This window comes from Neovison vison, chromosome 4 (genome assembly GCF_020171115.1).
Source record: "Neovison vison isolate M4711 chromosome 4, ASM_NN_V1, whole genome shotgun sequence".
Taxonomy (NCBI): Eukaryota; Metazoa; Chordata; class Mammalia; order Carnivora; family Mustelidae; genus Neogale; species Neogale vison.
Window position 1 is genome coordinate 61,053,934 of NC_058094.1, and position 7,412 is coordinate 61,061,345.

Here is a 7,412-nt window from a genome sequence, read left to right on the forward strand (position 1 = left end):
TGCAAACTGACATACCTACAAGTTTATCATAAGCAGCTTTCCTTTGATTTCTGGCTTCTATTACAGATAAAGAACTTACTGATTGTTCAAATATTACCTATGATGATAGGTTATATTATCCACAAATACCATTTCAGGGAAGTAAAAGGAACATTACAAAACCCTGCTTATGAAAAGGGGACACTGGGTCTGATGGAGTAGTGAATCAGGACTAAATACATCTAGGAACTCAGAGCAATCACATTTTTTTTTTTTTGTTTTACTCTCAGGATGCTTCTGTTGGACAACTACTCCATTGAATTGCCATTCTGCTCTGCCAACAGCATTTATGACATTTTGTTGTGATTTACTTGTCTGCATGTGCAGGCTGTGAGGGCATGCCATCTGATTCATATTTATGTCCCCAGCACCTAGTGTAGGGCTGGGCACCAAGAAAGGAGCTCAGGAGATATCCTGAGGACAAAATACCCAATGAGAATCCTAAGGAGGTAGGCGGCCCCTGGCTCTTCTGATAGATCTCTGAATCAATTATTTACTATTTTGCCTATACCAATATTACTAAGCTTTCTTCATTCTGCCTAACATGAAAGTGAGTTAGGTACAAACTCAATTTTCTCTCTTTCTTGTAGGCCCAAGCAGTACCACGTTCACCTTTGTAGCCTCAAAGAGCCCTGTGCAGAGGAAGCAGTCAATCAATATTATTTAAATCAAATTATTGCCCAGGAATAATGCTATACATAATGGTTACATTTTTAGTACTAATATTACTATACTTTGGGTATATCCCTGATTTTTAAAAAGGGCATTTGTGGATTGGGCTAGAGACCTAAACATCAAAAAAGTACTGCTTCTCTCAATGCAATACAAGTTCCAAAAAAACCAAACCTCTAAAATCAACTTATAAGCTGTAAGCCAATTGTAGGTTGAGAGTTGTCTATACAGTATGTGATGGAGCTTATGAGACCTAACATCTGTGGGAAATATTAAAATGTCAATCATGAGGCTATATCTAAATATTTAATTATATGGCATCCTACAGGGAATATCTGGCCATTTTATCTTCCAGATTTAATCCAGATGGTATTTTTCACACAATCAGAAGCAGTGGCTATTTAGAAAGAACTTTACCTCAATCATTATATAAGATTTTCTTGATGAAAATCTCAGTAATTTATAATCTGATTTATGCTTTCACAATTACAGTTGTCACTTAATTAAAAAAAATGCATTCTAGACAATATACTAGAAAGTAAACCTGTCATGTAACTGTATTCCCATTCTATAATATATGGGAGGTACATTTTACAGAGGAAAATATGGGGACACAGGTAAATTAAAATTATATATTAAAAACTAAAAATTATTCTTTTAACATATGAATATATAGTTCTAAAAATAACAAATTTAAAAATGTAATACTTTACTTTATTCAAAATAATTCACAAAAGTTTTTAAAAACTGGAAATGAAAACAAAATAAACTATCATTTGAAACTGGCCAGTCACTTCTCAGCCAGCTTTATTCCCTGTGGTCACTCTAGACCTGTACTTTCTAATGTTTCAGCATTCTGATAACAGTCTACCCAACTTTTAAAGATCAGCCTCCAGTAAACTAGCTTCTGATTTTAAAATTATGCTGAAAATTTTGGGGTTTTTACCTACTGAAAGTCTCTTCTTTTGACCTATTCCAAGCATCCCTGTCATCATAACTATGGTCATATCCTTTATTTTTTTTTACTTTTTTATTTTTTTTTAAAGATTTTATTTATTTATTTGACAGACAGAGATTACAAGTAGGCAGAGAGGCAGGCAGAGAGAGAGAGAGAGAGGAGGAAGCAGGCTCCCTGCTGAGCAGAGAGCCGGATGCGGGACTCGATCCCAGGAGCCCGAGATCATGACCTGAGCCGAAGGCAGCGGCTTAACCCACTGAGCCACCCAGGCGCCCCTGGTCATATCCTTTAATGGGAAGACAGAGCTTCAAATAAATCTAGAAGCTGCAAACATCTTTTCTTATTCTGTTTGGGATCACACTTAATACTTCTTAATATCATAATGGTTAAGTAGAGCCAGAATACCTGAGTTCAAGTTTGTACCATTTACTTCCTATGTGACTTTACACAAGAAAAGTCTCTGTACTTGAATTTTCATTTCTGTATAATAAAGAGGATTAGTGATAGCTTCCTCAGAGGGTGGTTGTGAGAATATTTAATAAAAACACTGAAAACATTTCCTAGCTGAAGTGGTTGCTAAAATAATAATAGTAAAAAAAATTATTTGGTTTATATAAATAAAGCAATCATAATATAATTATTAAAATATAATATACTTATAATAATGTCTTAATTTAATTTAAATTTAAAGAGTAATCACTTTAATAAAAGCTGTTATTGTTTTTTAATAATTCCCCAAACTATACACTGACAAATTTTCATGATCCTCTTCATGATTTGCCTTAATTAACTTATTAGTATGAAACTGTTAAATGCATGTCTAAATGCCAGAGAGCCCTGATTCTGAACTATATATGTGATTTTTCCATTAGTTATATATTCAAGTTTTTTTTTCTCTACACTTTAAAAAATCCTTGAGAGGCAGGGACTATGTCTGTTATCTGTTTTACACTGATTACATTCTAATCAATTCTAATCTCCTTATACACACTTAATGAGTAATAAATGAATTAATGAATGAGTTAGTGAGTAGATATATGACATTAAATAACAATAGAGATAGGTAAAATCCAATGTACAAGAACAGGTACTTTTCCCTTAAAGATAATATGATAGGGGGAAAAAAGGATAATATGGTAGGGTTTGGCTTACACAGACCAAGGAGTCTCTGGTCACACACACTAGACCTTTAGCTCGACAGCCTGGGCTTGTAGTAAAGAACTGCTGGGAATTTATATTTAAAAAGCTCAAAGAGGAAACAACCACTGAACAAGAATGGATTACAGATCTAGAGTATGAAGATACTTACAGTATATAACTGAACAATTTAAGACTGTGCTGCTCTATAAAGTTCATCTTATCACTTTGGGAGTAACAAGGTCATAAGCTCTTATCTTAAAAAATACTCTGAAAAATTACTGAACTTAAAAAATCACTTATAATACATGCTTACTCTTCTCTGAAAGCTTTGTGAAAACAACAGGCATCGTGATTTTATGCAAAATCTACTTGAAGATTATTAACAAATCTCAAATAATATTATATTCTGAAGTAAACAGAGTATCTTAACCTTATGTATTTACCCTAAAATGTATTATGTGATGTCCTATCAACTTTAAGGAATTTAGTCTCTAAGGCATAGCACATTTCAAATAACGAATTACTTCTTTATAATTCCTCAAGGAAAAAAATGTATGAGGTTAGAATGAATAAATTTTGTAGCTCTCCAACATTTTACCAGTAATTTGGTCTACTTTCATAGTATGTACACATATATCCCAATCTCCCCAGAATACCATTTCAAAATGCCAGATATAAATTCAAGAAAAAATATTTTTTCCATGCTTAATGATGATTTTCCACAGATATACAGCCAGATATGCAAAAAGAACCTCGGCAGGTTATTATTCTGAGTTACCAAGAAACGTTACCAAAAGCATATCCTGCCGTTGTGTTTTTTCTAGCTGTCTCACTTTTGTTACCATGCTGGAAATAAGAAGCCTGAGTTCATGCTCACAGCTGCTCCGCGGTGTCAACAAGGAAACTTTTAAAGCCAAACAGCCAGGATTAGATAAGGTAATAATTTTCACTACTCCCATCTGAATATTCAGTAAACATGTATGCCTGGAAAGTTAAACTGTGGGATTTGGAGAAAAGTGAAATTGGAAACAGTTTAAACTGACACATGGATTGATTCTACTTAGAAAAACCTCAGCGAGAAAGAAAAGACAGATGCTAGAATTCTCAAAGTGTAGGCAATGGAGCTATTTTTTTGGAGTCGGTGTGTGTGTTTGTATATGAGGGAGATTTGGAAGCACTACCCTGGAGAAGGAATGGTGAAGGTTAAAAGGAGGAAGAAAGCAAAGAGAACTGCCAACTGATTCACTCCTTTCTCCAAGAGTCTGTACTGTGCCAGAAAAGGAAAAAGAGTGCATTAGACCGAATTCTATTCATGGTAAACAACTGGTCTGAGCCTGACAGCAAGAGGGAGGGGATTATAGTATTTACTTCGTGGAGGCATATTCATTCTTCTAGGTGAAGACAATACTTTTTATTCAGTGGAGGAAAAAAAAAGTTATTTATATACTGTACCCTCAATATTCTCAGAAAGTCTACACAACCACACAAGCAAGCACATTATTTATGCCCTACATTAAAAACACCACCCCTAGCAGCAATTAAAAGTACATACATATACATAATGGGCCACATACTCAACTGTTTTAAGTTTTGGTTCATTTAAGAATCAAGAATTCTTTAGTTTAGATGTCTATCAATCTAATTCATGTCTTATACATAAGTTTTGGACAACTTTATATTTATTCACAGACATACACCCTCTAAAGAGTGAAAAAAAGCAAAACTTTATTTTATACATATGTATGTGTGTGTGTGTGTGTGTGTGTCATTTTTTTAATGTTGCTCTCTTTTTTGAAAATCTTTCCTGGAAGTTATGCAGTATTGACAAGCTGTCCTTTGGATTTTTAAGCAGCACTTACCTTTCTCTAGTCTTATGAAATGTAGTATCTCAGTTGATGAGAACTGATAAACATACCAAGAGACCACTGTCCCACACAAAGCCACACATTTAGAAACAGTAACAAATTCCTACTTCTCTTTTGAGTTGAGCGTAAAAAATCAAATCCCAACAAAATCCAACAACCAGTGCAAAAACAGGTATGTGCAATGCTACTTAAAATATTGACATTATTGCATAACTTGATTAGAAGGAATGTTGAACCCGCATGAAATAAACCCAGTGAGCACCCTACGTTTTTAGTGTAATCTTGTCTCTATGATTCTATCACTTGTGCAGTCATAAATGATGCATAAATGGCATGTTTGTGCATATTGCACACTGACAATTTTTATGAATGAATACACAAAAATGCTCAGAAAAATGGATGGCAGCACACTATTTTGAAAACGGTCATTAAGCCTTGGAAGCAAATGATGAGGGAAATGGTCGGTGTCTTTCGGTGCCATTCAGGGCAATTGTATTCCCAAGTCCCCTAGCAGAGTGTGTTGGAAACAACCATGAAGCTCTTTCCTTAGAGACTGGTTCTCCCTCTTAGGAATATTGCTACACAACGGAGAAAGCGCACCGCTTCAAGGATAAAATGCATGCCTGTCCCTGTGCTCCGAGCACTGTTCATACATCGGAAACATCACACTCCCTAAATCCGGTCCCACAAGTGTGTGCATGTGAGTGTGGCATTTACCAACAAATGAACAGAAGGCAACAAGAGCTCGCCTCCTGGAAATAACATTCCCCATCCCTGCCCAGGCAGGCTGCTCAGCACCTTCTCAGGGGCTAACACTGGAGTGCCTTCCCCACGGGGACGGAGCCGTGCACGAACAACCCTCTCAGGGCTAAGTCAGCTTCAGCTTTGTGTGTAAGTCCACTCGGCGCCATATGGCAGTTTGCAATTCCTTTCGCAACTCAAGTCTGGCTAGGCTGCCCGCGATGATTCATTCTTACAAGGAAGACCCCTTCGCGGAGCAGCAAAGCCCCTTCACTTACCTAGCTCCCACAGACCCCGCTCAGCAGGCGGCACGGGCTCGGGCACCACAAAGGGTTGTGGGATTCCCCGCTCCCTCCGGGGCTCCTCTCCCTGCGACGGTCCCCTTCGCCAATGATCTGTCGCTGGAAATCCCCCTCCCCTCCACGGAGAGGAGGGTCTCCCCGGCTGGCTGGAGCTCCTGGCGTTTTTTCCCCTCTCCTCACATCCCTGACTCTGTTCACGGTCTCTAGCAGGAAAGCTCAAAGGAGAGGCGGCGGGAGGAAGCTAAGGTATCCTTAAAAAGAACAATAATCTTCATCGATCTTCGCCCCCTTCCCCACGCGGGCCCCCATCCCCCTGCCGCCGCCGCCGCCGCCGCCCAGACAGGAGAGGGCTGGGATAGAAAAGGAAAAAATCGAGCGGGGCTGAGCTCGCCGCGCGGAAGGAGCCGGGAAGGCGAGCCGCGCGGGCCGGAGAGTTGCCGCTCGCTGAGGCTGCCGGCGGAGAGGCGGCGGCGGTTGGCGGTCGGCGGGGGCGGAGGGTGGTGGGTGCTTGGTGGGTGTGTGTCTGTGGCGGAGCCGGGGAGAGGCTGGGCGCGGGAGGCGAGGCAGGGCGCTCGGGGGCGCCGGGCCGGCGCGCACACCCGCCCGCGGCCACCCCGCCTCGCGCTCCGCCTCCTCCCGCGCTCCGCGCACCCGCGGGCTGAAGGGGCCGCCGCCGCCGCCGCCGCCACCTCCTTCTCCTCCTCCTCCCCCTCCCAGGCGCTCGCGGCTCTCAAGGTGGGCGGCGGGCCCGCGTGGCTGGGCTGAGCGGCCGGCCGGGCACCGTCGGGGACGCCCCCGGCTCGGCCTCGCGGGGCGGGAGCTGTGCGCTCGCCCTGGGACAGCGCCCCCGAGCCCGGGGCGCGGCCGGGGCGCGGGCGAGCGGGCGGGCGCCGCCCACACCTCGGCGGGCGCCTCCCTCTCCTCCGGCGCGCCCGCTGCTCCCTCGGGCCCCGGGCCTGGCTCCACACCCACCTGCTTCCCTCTGTGGCTCCCGCTCGGCGGGGCAGGAGGGTCCGCATTCGGCGGGCGCCACGCACTGGGCGCCGGGGAAAGCCCGGGACGCCCCGCGTTCGAGCGCTGTGCTGGCTTCGCGGGATTCCCTGGGCCCTGGTGCTTCCAAGCTGCTGGGCTCTCCCCACGCCCGCCCTGACGCGACCCTGACACGGGGCCCGCTACTTGACCCCGGGAACCTAGGGTGAAGGGAGATCGCTCTTGAGTGATGGGGCCCAAAGTATTTTCCCGGAGGAGTCAGGACTAACCCGGGGCGCAGATGGGATCTGACTTTCCTCCCAGCGCCTCCAGGTTCGTTCAGGGGCCCTAGCCCTCCCCCGTAATCCTTCTTTCCTGGGTTTGAGGGAAAAGCCGGGTGGGTTGGTGGCAGCCTTAACTCTTGCTTCCCACGGGGGCGCTATTCGTACTCTGGCTTGCTTTATTTTGCCCGCTCTCCCTGCGATCTGGAGAATTTTGTGCCAAGTTCCTCCTTGGCGAGGCCGCCTGGTGGACACCCAGACCTTTCCCCACCTTCAGGGCGCGGTGAAGACAGGATGAACTTGAATATAAACATCACCTGGCTCCCCAGTTCCCTCAGCCGTCTGCTCCTTAACGGACACAGTTAGAGGGGCTTTTAGGAAAACAAAGTAGCTTAAAACACCCTATAAAAAAGCATGTAGGCCATGATAGTATATTTAAAGCTGG

At 43.4% G+C, this 7,412-nt stretch overlaps 1 protein-coding gene across 1 annotated transcript in view; it reads right to left on the reverse strand.

Annotated features, from left to right (window-relative positions):
- Positions 1 to 5,995, reverse strand: part of KCNB2 (potassium voltage-gated channel subfamily B member 2) — a 399,258-nt gene extending 393,263 nt beyond the window's left edge. The window contains exon 1 of the mRNA XM_044245465.1: positions 5,694 to 5,995. The gene's annotated coding sequence lies outside the window, so the exon portion shown is untranslated. The remainder of the gene's footprint in view (positions 1 to 5,693) is intronic.
- Positions 5,996 to 7,412: the final 1,417 nt, after the last annotated feature.